Genomic DNA, 16,579 nt, shown 5'->3' on the forward strand with positions numbered 1-16,579 from the left:
TGGGGCAGTGACCTCCTTCTGTTCTACAAAAACTAAACAAAAAAGAAGTTGTTGGGACTTCACTGTGATGGGCATACTTTCTGTTCTTGGGCTAATCTCCACCTGACCAGGTGCTTTGGTGGGAGTGGAAGGAGACACTCTTTTGGTAGGGCTGCTGGTGGGAACACCACAAATAGCTTCAAATTGCTCTTTCCCAATCTGAAGTTTTCAGAAACATAGCAGACCATGCCCTAGCAGTCTTAGATCCTGTGGTCTGCAAATTGCAATGCTGTAGAAACAGAGCTAATGAAGCATTTTGAGGTTCACAGATTACCACATGCAACATATGCTGGATGTGAGCTACCAAATTTAATGTTCAGCTAGTTTTCTGTCTTGCTTTGTTCCTATTCCTTTTTTCTAGGCCATATTTATCCTTTTGGGAATGGGAAAGTTTACTCTGTGCCATTGCATGTTGGAAGTATAAAATTTGAATTTTGAATTTTACATGGTCTCCCAGTTAAGACTTTGCCTTGAGTCTTAGGAGACTTTGGACTCAAACTTTTGAGAATTGCTGAAATGGTTAAGTATTTGGTGACTTCTGAAGATGGACTAAACTCTATCAGGGCTGTGGCCTCCTCAGTGGATTAAACCATTTGATCAATTAATAATTTGAGTGGACTACTGGGTGGTAACTGAGTGCATGTGGAGCATGGCTGAAGAAAGTTAGTCACTGATGGCCTGACCCTGGGAGATATTTCTGTTCCTTGCTTCTTCTTGTCTTTCTGTCTCCCAGTTGCCATGAGTTAAGCAGTTTTCCTCAATCATAGCTTCTGCAACACTATTTCTGCCTTGGACCAGTCAACCCTGGACTGAATTCTCTGAAACCATATATCAAAATGAATTTTTTCTTGTCTAAGTTCTTAACAGAAATTTTTTTGCCACAGTGATGCAAATATGACTAACACAAATGAATAGATTATATATGAAAAAGGAATTATAATTTACAGATTATAGCAACCAGCCTGAGGGGTTGATACATGCCACTATCTAATTTATTATAACCCAACTGGGAAAATAAATTAGTATCAAATAAGTAAAATTTGTGGGAAGCCAGACCACTATGTCTAACAAAGAGTCTGTTTAAAATTTCTTCTAAATTGCACATAATAATTGACATATTTGTGGGGTACAATATGATAATATGACACATGTCTGCTAACCAAATCAGGACATTTAACATTTTCCTCTCCTTGAATATTTTATAATTTATTTGCTTTAGGAAGATTTGAATTTCTCTCTTCTACCACTTTAAGAAACAGAAATTATTGTGAACTATAGTTGGCAACTGTGATAAAGAATGTTAGAGCTTATATCTTCTCTTGACTGTAGTTTGATACCTATTATGCACCCTTTCTCTGTCTACCAAGGAAGCCAAATAATAACTCCTGAAACCAATGTCTCCAAATAATGAAGAATTACGCCAACCTTTCCACTGAAATCCCAGTGGAAGTCTTATAGTTTTTAAACTTAAGCATCCTGTGTTCCAGTAGAATGCAGTAACACATGGATAATGTTAAAGTCTACTTCCAGCTGGTGCAATATGTGGGCTTTTTGGAGTCATGACTGTGGCGAGCCACCTTGCCACCATGATAAGATGGCGCTGGTTTCCTGAAATGCTTTCTAGGTAAACAAGCCCATATTTGGTTGAGCTAACTGTTGCAAATGGGAGCACCTATGAACATAGGCCAAGTGGCAGGAGTAGATTGGCTATTGCAAGAGTATAAAAGTGTATGAATTCAGCTCAAGAGGAAGAAGAAGAAAAACCATGGTTTTATAATATTAAGGTCCTTATTAAACTGCTGAAGGAAGATTCCTGTGTCGTGCTTTCTTGCGGGTGAGGGACACGACAAGTGGTGCCGAAACCCGGGAATTTAGAACTTTCAGTGGTTAGGGGTGCACCGGTAAGTACCACAGGTAAGTGTGGCACTCCTCTATAGATAAGAGAGGGCAGGAATCGACCTTGCATGGTCGATTAACAAAGAAAAATATTGAATCGACCTTGCGTAGTCGATTAACAAAGCGGGAATCGACCTTGCATAGTCGATTAACAAAGAAAAATATTGAATCGACCTGCATAGTCGATTAACAAAGAAAGAAAGATATTTTGTTTTCGCTTTCACTCTGCTTGCTCTGAATGCTGCTTTCATTATGGGCAATTCTCCATCTAGTTCATTAGTACAGTCTTTAGATTTTTTGTTGCGCTCTAAAGAGCTCAAGGTTAAACGCAGTACTTTAGAAACATTCCTTGTAAGAATTGATAAAGCAGCCCCATGGTTTGCTGTCTCCGGAAGCTTGACTCCTGCCAGCTGGGATAAGTTGGGAAAAGATTTGGATTTCCTTCAGGAGCAGGGACAATTGGAGAAAGGGGTGATACCACTATGGAAATTAATAAAAGGATGTATTCTTGATGGTAGATGTCAGGAAGCTATTCATAAAGGACAGGAAGTTCTTGAACAACTACATGAGGAGAAGTCCGAGGATTCTATGAGTACTTCCAGTAAACATAGTGCAGGAGAGCAGGTCTATGGAGCTATTCCAAAGAGGAGACTATACCCAGATTTAAAAGCCCTTAGAACACCAGAAGAAACAGGGGAGTCAGAATCAGACGGTGATGAGAAAGTGAAAGAGCTAACACAACACTTACGGAAGGTAAAGATAAAAGAAGGGGGAACTAAGAGGCAAAAAGATTTTAGACAAAAGGACTATGAGGAAGAACAGAAGCCAGCTCTGGCCTATGATCCTCCCCCGTATGTGGGAGGGGTTCCGAACACGGGTAGAACTTTTAACTCTGCAGCTTGGAGGGCTGCCCATGTAGAGTTGGGGTTTGCCTGTCCTGTATCCCAGGACAATGATGGGGGAAGACATCAGGAACCCATAAAATTTAAAACAATAAAGAATATAGCAGAATCTGTCCGCACTTATGGTGTGGATGCTGCTTTTACTATCGCCCAAATAGAGGGGCTCAATAGATTCTGCATGACCCCCTCGGACTGGGCCAGTTTAGTGAAAGCTTGTGTTTCCCCAGGTAAATATTTAGACTGGAGAGCCTTCATGTTAGAGGGGGCCAATGAACAGGCTGCACGCATCCAAGCTATGGGCAAACCTGCCTGGGATGTGGATATGCTTCTGGGGCAGGGTAGATTTGCCAATCAGGAAACAGGCTTTCCATTAGAGGTTTATGAACAAATTAATAAGATCTGCATTGCTGCCTGGAAAGCACTCCCTAATAAAGGAGAGGTGCGAGGTAACTTAACAAAAATTGTCCAAGGCCCCACAGAAGCTTTTTCAGATTTCGTGGCTAGAATGGTAAATGTAGGAGGGAAGATCTTCGGGAATGCTGATGCAGCTATGCCTTTAATTAAACAATTAGTATATGAACAATGTACAAGAGAATGCAAAAATGCTATTAACCTGATTTCTCAACCAGGAAGAAAAAGGGTTAAAAAGTCCTGGGTGATCCTCCCTCCCCCCTGCCTGGCCTTGCTGAAGGCTGCATTGGAATGTAAACTACAACAGTCTCAGCGGGAAAGGGGGGTAACCTGAAGATAAGAAAAAGAAAACAAAAGGGTGTCTGTTTTAAACTTCTGGACTGCTACACAAAATTAACTCATTTTCCAGGATTCTTGTTTTGTTTTGTTTTTCTTTAATGCTGTATTTTGAGCTCATAATTTTGATCTTACATACCTAGGTTAATGATTTTTTTTTCTTTTTGATCGTTCTATTTTTTATTCAACTAAAGTTTTTGAACATCTGTTACATTGCAATGGAGATTCACCTATAAAGTTACAAGGCCTTTGATTTTGTGTTATTTCTATGTCGTGCTGTCTGGTGTCATGTTTTGTCTGTATCAAAACTGAGCGCTCCTAAAATTAAAATTTAAAAATGGATCCAAATACTTTTATTCACGTGATTTAAAAGGGTTCAATTTAAATTGAGTAAATTAATAAAAGTGACATGTCTTTAAAAATAACTTGCAAGTCTCTAGGTGGTCAAACTAATGAAATGTTGATGTTAAACAATGTCTAATATCAATTGTTTCTAGGACTTTTCTTCAACAGGAAAGAGACAGCAAATACTGTTCAGGACACCTTCCTGCTTTTTTGGTTTTTACAGAATAAGTAAATTAGAGTTAACATATATGGGATTACTTAAATGTGTTTGTAGAGACATCTGATTAATTTACAAAATTAAAATGCTCATTGTTAAATAACATCAAGTACTCTTAACTCCTTAAGTTCCATGGAGTATCATACTTAAACATTATTGGTGCTTTCATAGGTTGGTAAATAAAAAGGGTTTAAACTTACTTTGTGTCATCACTAAACTAAAAACAAGGTTACTAAGAGTTATGTCTTAACAAGTACAATTCTATATACAAAGGGTTCTAAAGGTTTCAACTGTGTTTCAATTAGAGTACTATAAACAACACAATATTTAATCTTATTAAAATAGAGCAATTTATCTAAATTCAGAAATTTCATAAGAGTTGTTTCAGAATGTAAACAAAAAGGGGTCAACAGATAGGAAAGAGAAAATAAAAGGGTCTGGATATAAAAATATATTTAGTAAAAGGAAAAAGGAAATGTTTCTGGGTAAGAAAGTGCTTGTATGATGAAATACATGAGGGTCTAAGTAAGTGCTAAGAACGTCTATGTAAATAAAGGGCAAGTTTCAACATGTAAACAGCCAAAGCTATTTAAGGTTTTTCCTAAGGTAAAATACTAATGTTCTGATATACACCAAAGTTTAATCTACATGGTAAAATGACATGGTAAAATAACAAGGATTTCTTAGAAACACTAATTTACTCTTAACTTTGTGTCTATTAAGTTTTATTCTTTAGAACAATTAGTCTTAAAAATTGGGGTGTATACAATTATGGTTAAACAACTGTTAAAGTATTGTACTGTGTTACAGAGTCTACATTTTTCTTAAGAACCTAAATTTGGTAAGAAAAAAGTGTCAAGGTACTTGTGAAATGGTCACTAGTTGTATATTAAATGTGTTCATATTTTTCAGGTATACAAGTTTTTAAAGCAGGGAATTTATCAAGCTGTGCTATTCTCCAGATTAAACTTGTCTGTAATGGTAATCTTAAACTTATAAAGAGTAAATTTTAATTGGGGATTTATTTCTATCATTTAATGTTCTATTATGGGACATCTTATCAGTAAGGTATATGTAACATTGGTTACTTATTTCACTGAGATAAAAATTTAAATGTAAATATATATCTAAGAGTTAGTGACAGCCTGATTTGTTTAAAGGTTCATATTGTAGAAGGTAAAAGCATTTTGCTACACAAAAGAAAAGTTAAAAGCTCTCTCAGCCTTTCTTTGATTGATTCCTGTTTTGGATATATTGTTAGACTGTGTTAACTAATGTTTATATTGACTCAGAAATCAATATATATAAACTTCTTAAAATGACATTTAAGAAAGAGTATAATGCATTATAGCAAAAATGGGACAACAATGACTGAGATTGGGGTCCCTGACTTCATGACTGTAGCATGCCTGGTGCCTGGAAGTGTTCCTATGTAGGAGCACAAGATGCCTAACTGCTGTGGCAGTAACCTCCCTGGGGAGGCTCTGTACAGGAGTCCTATCAGCTCTTACATTGATATCAAGCACACAGCTCTTGGGCAAAAAGAAATTGTTTTGCTAGATAACCAGTGTTTCATCAGTTCCCTTATCTAGTTCCTGCCCACCTTACAGTAACTTTGGACAGTGGACTTCTTTGAGAGCTACACAGAGTTCCTAACATTGCACTTTGCAGTTGTAAGAAAAAGTTATGTAGATGGTCTAGTCTCTGTAACTCTCCTGAAAACAAAGAATAATGCTTACATAGTCTTTAACTTAATAATAAGACATGTATAAATGTTGCTAACATAACTCTTTAGATCTACATTTCCATCAGACAACAGAGCTCCATCTGATCTCAGCTTAATCTTCAAAATCTGTGTTTATAAACCTTTATTTTCTAATACTCCTTTGACCCTCACTGAACTTGAAAATTTGGTCATGCTGGTCATGGCAAAAGGGGCAAAAATTAGTTGTAGGATTAGAACACTTAAGATTTGTAAGGAGCCACGCCTTACCTGAGATAAGGCTCTGCCTCCCACCTTACTGCATGTTAAAGTGACTCCAAAATAAGTCAGACTTCAGCTTATTTAAAGTTATAATCAAAAGATTAGTTTTTTTTTGTTGTTGTTGTAAAATTACTATGATCTCACATAGGGAATATAATGTGGTTCTCAGTCAAAATTCAAGATAGCTATTATACAAGCAGAATATATTTTTACTCTTACTTATTTCATTTTGTAAAACTGTTACATATTAATGTTTTGCAGAAGTAGCTGCTTCAAGAACACGCAACCTAGGTAACTTGTGATAATAAGCCATCACCTAACAAATAGTGGTAACAGATACCAGAACAAATAGTGGTAGCTTCCAGAACTAATGCAGACTCCAGTTAGATAAAAGGGTAAATAACTGTAAAGTTATGGACATTAAAGTTAAAGCCCAGTACTCTTACTTTATGACTAGTGAGACTGGCTTGCTGGATGATTAAGATCAAACTTAGAGATTGGAATTAAATACAGAAGGCAAGGTAGACCAGTATTTGGATCTTTTGCCCTCAGTCAGCCTGAACCCAGGGAATAAGAGGACTTCTCTAAGGAGCACTTAAGGTGTTGGAAACTGTAGGTGCCATCAATCCTAACAACAAAGTTTCATCTTTATTTACTCAGTTACAAAATTTGATTTTGGGCCATTCTGCACCCTTTTATCCTGTACATATAAGAGCTCATACGTCTCTCCCTGGACCTATTGTTGAAGGAAACGCAAGGGCAGATGCCGCTACCCGCACAATTTGTTTTCTTTCTTCTCTTGACAGTGCTCGAGACTTTCATAATAAGTTTCATGTTAACTCCCAAACACTTCGTAAGCGCTTCTCTATTCCTCGAGCAGAAGCGAGACAGATTGTCTTAGATTGTTCCCATTGTGTTCCATTTCACCATCTCCCTTCTCTTGGTGTTAACCCCCGAGGCTTGCGACCTCTTACGATTTGGCAAATGGATGTTAATCATATTGCAGAGTTTGGTTCCCTAAAATATGTTCATGTCTCAGTAGGTACTTTTTCTGGAGTTATGCATGCCTCTGCTTTAGCATGAGAAAAAGGCCATCATGTCATCTCCCATTGCCTAGAGGCTTGGGCCGCCTGGGGCCTTCCATGCTCCTTAAAGACAGATAATGGGCCGGCGTACACTGGTCAACAATTCACCTCTTTCTGCTCCACTATGGGAGTGCAACTGACTCATGGCTTACGTTACAACCCCCAAGGTCAGGGAATCGTGGAGAGAGCTCATAGAACGATTAAAGAACTTTTACAAAGACAAAAAGGGGGAATAGGAGCAAGCCGTGCTCCTAAAGAGCATTTGTCTTTGGCTCTTTTTACCATTAATTTTTTAACTTTGGATGCACATGATAATTCTGCGGCTGACAGACATTGTTCGCCGCCTGCCCCCCCTTTTTCTATTTCTATTATCAAACAGTTCAAAAGTGATTTTAAAATGTTCTAATGACAATATTACCTGCCTGCTTTCAGAGTGTTGGAACGGTAGTGAATCTGTTGCTGTGATTGTAAAGGTACCCACCTTTGTACCTGTCCCAGTGGAGGTCAATCCAGATAATTTTCCGTTGGTGAACCTCTTCAGAGAAAAGAGAGATTTGGCATTACCACAGCCATAATAACTGCTATTGCTGTCTCTGCTGCTGCAGCCACTACTGCTGCTCTAGCCATGACCAATCAAGTTCAAACAGCACAAACCATTAATCAAGTCATACAGCAAACTGCACAGGTGCTAGAATCCCAGGACCGCGTCAACAGACATATCCTATCAGGGATCTTGGCGGTGAATCAAAGGATAGATTTACTACAAGTACAGTTGGATGAACTTTTCAACATTGCACAAGTTGGATGCATCGGGAATCATAAACACATGTGTATAACTCCAGTAAGATATGAAGAAGCAAAAAATCAAAGCCACTTGATTTCCGCCTTTCTTGCAGGCAACTGGTCCCTAGAAGCTGAGAAGATGATGAATCAACAATTATTGCAGATTGCAATTTTAAATGACACTCATGTTGAGCCTGTTACTTTGAGTCAGTTCTCTAACTGGCTCACCTCTGCCTTAGTTATTTTGAAGAATGGGTTGGTGTGGGGATCTTTGGATGTATTTGTTTTGCAGGCATTTGCCTTTGCCTTTGGTTTATTTGCAAGCTAAGAGTGCGTCAAGCATGTGAAAAGGCGGTGTTAATTCAAGCTGTGTTTGCCATTGAACAAGGGGTGTCACCTTCTGTGTGGTTGGCTAATCTGGCATGGGAATAAGTGACATTTTTAATATATCTCTGTTAGAGTTAGAATTATCATTTACGCTAGGTGTCTGCAGAGTACTGCTGTAATTATTATGTACTTTTCTTTGAGGATTGTGAATTTACATCCTAGGGATTTCTTGTACTAATTAAAGCTTCAATTACCTTGTAACTTCCACCTTTAATCTTGAGCTATAACAATAATGTTAGAGGAGAGAACTGTTACTGTATGCCTTGTGTTCATTATGGTGCCCCTGTATTGTGCAGCGTTGGCAAGAAGAGTAATGTGTTTTCCTACCTCAGGCCTTTGCAGTTGCGTAAGCTGAATAAGCTCCCCCTAATATGGTTTTCTATACTGTTATGTCTTCATGGACACAGGATGCAAGGCAATGCACTGCACTTGAGGGTTTTATTTTTAAACCTCAAGGAAGGCATGCCCTATTGCATGTGGGTTTGATGTCCACGTCCCACCCTATGAAAAAAGGCATCGGCTTAGGTGATATTAGGCCCGGAGAAGGCGCCACTCTGGGACTGATGTTCACTATTTGCCACTTTTGCACAGTAGGATAGGGCCTCTACCTTCACCTGTGTTCATAAAATAAAGAAGGGGAAGCTGTGGCGAGCCGCCTTGCCACCATGATAAGATGGCGCTGGTTTCCTGAAGTAATTTCTAGGTAAACAAGCCCATATTTGGTTGAGCTAACTGTTGCAAATGGGAGCACCTATGAACATAGGCCAAGTGGCAGGAGTAGATTGGCTATTGCAAGAGTATAAAAGTGTATGAATTTGGCTCAAGAGGAAGAAGAAGAAAAACCATGGTTTTATAATATTAAGGTCCTTATTAAACTGCTGAAGGAAGATTCCTGTGTCATGCTTTCTTGCGGGTGAGGGACACGACACATGACAGCAGTGATTTGAGTGCCTCCACAGTTAATAATGATAAAACAACTTCCTAGTACTTTGTGCTAAGAGGTTGCCCCATTATTTCTTCTCAAAGGAATTTTCTCTCTGCATCCTGGAACCTATCATGGGAGTGGTTTTGCAAATTCCTGAGATGCTCTAAAGTCATCTTTCCCCATTTCCTGTGTGAAAAATACTTTGTATCTCTTTAGGATTTGTAATCTCTTCAATAAGGACAGCTTTATATGTAATCTCTGGTCAAACTGAAAGTTTTAAAAATCTTTTAGTTCTGTTCTTTACTCCACATTTTTACAGTACACCTAACTAAAAATTGACACTATACATGCCACTGATTGAATGATGTGGTGACTTGAAATTTCATCTGCCAAATAAATTAGCCCATCATTTTAAAATTTAGCCTTCCACAAAGTGTTAGGATATGGCAAAATGCAGACAAGTTCTTTTCCATAGTAGAACACAAGTGGTCTCTAGTTCAGTTGCAAATAAGGTCCTTATCTATGAACCCTCAGGAGCACAATCTGCAATCAAGTTGCAATTTCGATCTCCTGGGCTCCCCTCCGAATTTCCCATCAAGCAATGCTTACAACATATTAAAATTTTCTCAGCTTGCACCTCTAAACTTCTCAGTACTCCTCTTGGCACCCACTCCAAAGACTTCTTACTACATGGTCAGGTTAGTCAAAGTAGTGACCCCACTTTTGGTACCAATTTCTGTTTTAGGCAGGTTTTCCATTACTGTGACCAAAATGCATGAAAAGAATATCTTAGAGGAAGAGTTTATTTGGTGCTTCAGGTTTCAGAAATCTCAGTCCATAGATTGCTGATTTCATTGCTCTGGGCTCAAGGTGAGTCAGCACCTCATTTGAGAAGGAACCAGTGAAGGAAGGTTGCTAAGCTATTGTGGTGTCAAGAAGCAGAGAGGTAGAGAAAGAAGAGGATACAAGAAAAAATGCACCTTTCCAGTTCATGTTTCCTGTGACCAACCTCCTCCAACCATGCCCCACCTGACTATATTTACCATCTAGCCAGTCCATGCAAACTAGGATGGACAGATTAAGTTAGAAATATCACAGTAAAATCATTTTAGCTCTGAATATTTCTGCCTCATAAGGTTTTTTTTTAATTTTTTTTGGTTTTGTTTATTGTTTTTTGTTTTATTTTTGTTTTTGTCCCCATGGGAGGCAGGATTCTTGTATCCAAATCAAAACAGATTGTTCTTTTTCTATTGTTATCCAATTCCTGGCTCTGAAGTGGTTTAGAAAGGATGGTAGTATTGCAGACAGAAAAAAAAAACTGATAAAAAAGAGACACACATGAATTTGGATTCAGGACTGATTTGTTTTCAATTAAAAGATGTGATCACATGCAAATTGTTTGCTCTTTCTAGGAATTCAGCAGTCATGTGAAGGGCATTTGCTTCCTTATAACACAATATTTCAATGTCATTGTAAAATATGAGGACAACCACATTAATATGATAGTTGTAACACATTCTGATTTTATTCTCCATTCCTCAAATGACTGATTTTAACATTTCATGTAGTTTTTGCATGGGTTCATGTTATTTAGTGAATTCTATTCAAATGCATCCCCCTCTTTAGGTTTGCCTGCTTTATTATTCCATTGGATGTATTCTTTATATGCTCTAGGTTAAAGTCCTTTATGGGTTATGTGTTTTAAGACTTCATTTATTATGTGCTTTTCTAATTGAAGAACAGTTAACATTTTTATTTTGATCAATTACAATTTATTATTTCTTCTATGATTAATTATCTATATGTTGTGTTTCAGAAATCATTGCCAACCCACAAGCCACTGTAGTTCCTTTACATCATGTTTTAAAGGTTGTATGACTAACACCCTTACATGAAGTCTCCTATTGAAGTTGACATAATATTTTTACATTGTATGGACTAAGTTTTTTTCCCTGTCCTTTGCAGTGTTATGTGTTGAGATTTTCTATCCCTAAAAACCGTATTTGACAATTTTTTTCAAAAATCATATAAACACGGTGTACTCTGGATCCTCAATTGTTTTGCATTACATTGATTTGTTTGTCTTTATGGTAATTGGGTTGTTTTGATTAGTATAAATTGGTAGTATATTGGGAAGCAAAAGTCTTTTTTCTTTGTTCACACTTTTCCCCTAAATTCCTTGCATTTTTATGCAAACTTCAGGTTTTGTTTTCAATTTCTACATAAAATCATCAGGATATTATACAGGATAAAAGGGATTGCCTAAAGTCCTTTTAAGAATCAGTGACTAAGTTATTGACCAACTTGGCAATAAAGTAATTGGATGCTAGTTTCTGCAGCCATCATGGTGATGAGATCAGTGCTGCCTGCTTCCTTAGCTATGTGGGATACTCTGCCCACATTGGGCAGGTGAGCTGGGGGCAGGGCAAGCCTTGACACCTGCCCAACAGATGCCCAGAGACCTGCTGTCTCTGCCCACTGACTGGTCAGGGGAGGCTTTCCCTGGGCTTGGATGACCTGATGGTGGCAAGCACAGTAGCAGCCTGTGGGAGTCTATACCCTGTAGGCTGCTTTTTCTCCAGACCCAATTCTGTCCCACCAGGCAAAGCCACAACTGAGGACTTTGGGTGGTGAGAAAAGTGGCACCCACTTCCTAGGAACTCATCCATCTGGAGCCAGTGGAGTATGTGTCCTGGGAGCTGCCTGACTTGCCTTGGCTCACAACCATAGGCAATGCTCCTGAAAGGTGAGAAAACCTTGGTTCACTGAGCTTGGTCTTGGTACTACCCAAAACAGAAATTATAGAGGGTCTCACATTTTCCATTTCCAAGTACCCACTATCCTTTGGAAGGTTTATTGCCCATTTGTAGACCTGTGTCTATAATACAAAAAAATGCCTGATCTCCACTTTCCTCTAGTTTTAAAAAGAAGAGGACAAGGAGAGCACATCTTTGAGAAGGAGGAGAAGGTCTTCTGCCAGCCTGCAGATGGGAAAGTTATTTGACAGTAGTATGTGCTTAGTTAACAAACGTAAGCCCTTATTTTAAATATCTAGTATTTTTGCATCATTAGAAGTATACAAAGTGTGTTAATAATAGAGCATTTTGTAGACTAATAAAATAAATTTGATGCATAAATATGGCATATATCTCAACATATTTACGTATTTGTTTTTTTTGCGAAATATTTTATGGTTTTTATTACATAAATCATTCACATATTTTATAATTGCATTCCTGAATTTTAGTATAAAAGTGTTTTCTATTTTAATTTGCATATTTGATGACTACTGAATAAGCATAAAATCATTGATCATATATGTTTGAATATTACAATCCATACATAGATTTTATAATTTTTTGTAGGATGCTAAAATTTTCTACAGCGGCAATTACATTTTATAGGTATGCTTTTAATGTTGTTTGCCCTTATTATTTGCATTGGCTAATCTCTGCAGAGAGAGAGGTGTTGGATAGAAGTAGATAGTTTGCTTTGTTTCTGAGTTGAAGGAAAAAAATTCTCTTCATCTCAAAACATGTCATTATGTTCTCTTGAGGCCCAATCTGACTCAAAAGTTTTCATATTTTATATGCCAGAAGTTTTAGATATGATTTGACCTAAGATCTTTGTCATGTCATTGTATTGCTTGTGTGGATATTCTTTGTTGATTTCATTTTGTTAATATCTTAAGATTGTGAATGACTGACTGATTTTCAAATTTTTTCATTCCAGACTAAATTCCCAGTTGTTCTGATACATTGTTTATATCCATTATTGACATAGATTTTCTAAATTTTTTTTAAATTGTTGCATCCAAAATAGAATACTATTCCATCATAAAGAATAATAAAATTATGGCATTTGCAGGAAAATGGATGACACTGGACAATATCATGCTAAGGAAATAAACCAATCTCAAATAAACAAAGGTTGAGTGTTTTCACTGATGAGTGGGTGATGACACATAATGGGGGCAGAAGGGTAGTGGGGAGGGGTAAGAGAAGAATGGGGGAACTTCTGATTTTGTAATCAGAAATGGGGGGAAGAAAAGATAGTGGAATGAGACCAACATTTCCCTATATACATGTATGATGACATGAATGATGTGAATCTACATCATGTATAGTCACAGAAATGAAAAGTTATATGCCATTTATGTACACTGAATCAAAATGCAGTCTGTAAAAATAAAAATAAAATAATATAAAATAGAATTGTTGCATCTATTTTCATTTAGGTGTTGATCTGTCTATTTCATACATTATTTTACAAACATTTTGAGAAACATGGTAATTCCAACTTAAGATATGAGAAGTTTTCATACCTCTTTAATTTTCTGAAAACATTTGCATAAAATTCTGATATCTTGTTCTTTAAATGTTTGTTAGATTTTACCAATGAAATTATCTCAGTTTGCTAAAAAGTACCCTTGAAATTTCATTATATATTTCAATGTGATTCCAGACTTTTATGTTCCAGATCATAATCCTGAGTCAATCTCATCCCTTGCCATGTTATATATGGGTTACTATTTAATAGACTATTGATATTTACTTGACAGAATAGCTCCATTAATTCTGACCTTGGTCATCAAATGCATCTTTGATATGTTTTAATTAAATACATATATATAATTTTTTTTTCATATTTGTGCATTATAATTGTACATATTGATGGGATTTATTGTTACATTTTTGTACATGCACACAATTTGAAAATATAATTTAGTCACTATTTTTCCCTATTATTTCCCTTCCCACCTCCCTTTGTGTACTCTATTGATCTGCTGTTTATTTTCATTATATCCTTGCATAACATGCAACTTGGCTTATTTCTCTTAACTTAATGGTTTCAAGTTTCATCAGTTTTCTTGCAGATGACTTATTTTTTCTTTCTGACTGAATGAAACTCCATTGTATATATACACCACATTTTCTTTAACCATTCATTTGTTTATGGACACTTTGGCTGGTTCTCTGTTTGCCTATTATGAATCAAGCTACTATAAACATGGTTATGAATGTATCCTCATAGTATAATGACTGTTCCTTAGAATCAATAACAGGAAGTAATATAGTGACATCATATGATGGTTCAAAGCTTACTCTTTTGAGGAACATCCCTCCTGATTTCCATAACAGTCATACTAATGGGCAATCACACTGAGAGTATAAAAATGTTCCTTTTTTCCAAGTTTTCTGTAGCATTTGTTATTGTTTGATTCTTTTTTAAATTTATTTTTATTGTAAACAAATGGGATATATGTTGTTTCTGTTTGTCATGGAGTAACAGCATACCATTTGAGTAATCATACATTTACATTGGGTAATGATATTTGATTCATTCTGTTATTTTTTCCTTCCCCCCAGCTCTCCCACCACTCTTTTCCCTCTATAGAGCCCCTCCTTCCTCCATTCTTGCCCCCAACCCCATTATGTGTCATCATCCCCTTATCAGTAAGATCATTCATCCTTTGTTTTTTGAGATGGGCTTACCTCACTTAGCATGATATTCTCCAATTTCATCCATTTGCCTGCAAATGCCATAATTTTATTATTTTGTATTGCTGAGTAATATTCCATTGTATATATATACCACAGTTTCTTTATCCATTCATCAATTGAAAGGCACCTACCTTGGCTCCATAATCTGGATATTGTGAAATGAGCAGTTATGAACATTGATGTGGCTGTATCTCTGTAGTATGCTGATTTTAAGTCCTTTGGGTGTAGACCAAGGGGTGAGACAGGTATGGCAAATAGTGATTTCATTCCAAGTTTTCTAAGGAATAGCCACACTGCTTTCCAGAGTGGCTGCAATAATTTTCAGTCCCACCAGCAATGTATGAGTGTACCTTTTTACCCACATCCTCTCCAACACCTATTGTTGCTTGTATTCTTGATAATCACAATTCTAATTGGGGTGAGATGGAATGTTAGTGTAAGTCTTGATTCCATATCTCTTATAACTAAAGATGGTGAACATTTTTTCATATGTTTGGTGATTGCTTGTAGATCTTCTGTGAAGCATCTGTTCATAACCTTAGCCCATTTGTTTATAGGATTATTTGTATTCTTCATGTAGAGTTTTTTGAGTTTTCATATATTCTGGAAATTAGTGTTCTATCTGAAGTATGAGTGGCAAAGATTTTCTCCCACTCTGTAGGCTCTCTGCATTGCTGATAGTTTCCTTTGCTGAGAGAAAGCTTTTTAGTTTGAATCTATCCCAGATCTTGATTCTTGCTTTTATTTCTTGTGCTATTGGAGTTCTGTTAAGGAAGTCTGATCCTAAACCAACAAGTTGAAGAATTGGACCTACTTTTTCTTCTATAAGATGCAGGGTCTCTGGTCTCATTTCAAGGTCCTTGACCCATTGTGAGTTGACTTTTGTGCAGGGTGAGAGATAGGGGTTTAGTTTCATTCTGTTTCATATGGATTTCCAGTTTCCCCAGCACAATTATTGAAGATGCTATCTTTTCTCCATTGCATATTTTTGGCACCTTTGTCTAGTATGAGAAAATTGATTTTATTTGGGTTTGCATCTGTGTCCTCTATTCTGTACCTTTGATCTACCTGTCTATTTTGGTGCCAATACCTGCCGTTTTTGTTACTATTGCCTTGTAGAATAGTTTAAGTTTTGCTATTGTGATATCCTCTGTTTCTTTCTTTCTGCTAAGGACTGCTTTAGCTATTCTGGGTTTCTTATTCTTCTAGATGAATTTCATGATTGCTTGCTCTATTTCTATAAAGTACATCATTGGGATTTTAATTGGAATTGCACTGAATCTGTATAGTACTTTTGGTAGTATGGCCATTTTGACAATATTAATTCTGCCTGTCCAAGAACATGGGAGATCTTTCCATCTTCTAAAGTCTTCCTCAGTTTCTTTCTTCAATATTTTGTAGTTTTCATTATAGGGATCTTTTACCTCTTTGGTTAGGTTGATTCCCAATTTTTTTTGTGTGTGTGGCTATTGCAAATGGAGTTGTTTTCCTCATTTCTCTTTCAGATGTTTCATCACTTGTGTATAAAAATGCTTAGATTTATGTGTTTTGATTTTATAGCCTGCTATTTTGCTGAATTCATTGATGAGGTCTAGAAGTTTTCTGAGGAAGTTTTTTGGATCCTCTAAACATAGAATCATGTCATCAGCAAATAGTGACAGCTTAAGTCCCTCTTTTCCTATTTATATCCCTTTAATTTCTTTGGTCTGCCTAATTGCTCTAGCTAGAATTTCTAGGACAATTTTGAATATAAGTGGTGAAAGAG

Source organism: Sciurus carolinensis, chromosome Y (assembly GCF_902686445.1).
Source record: "Sciurus carolinensis chromosome Y, mSciCar1.2, whole genome shotgun sequence".
Taxonomy (NCBI): domain Eukaryota; kingdom Metazoa; phylum Chordata; class Mammalia; order Rodentia; family Sciuridae; genus Sciurus; species Sciurus carolinensis.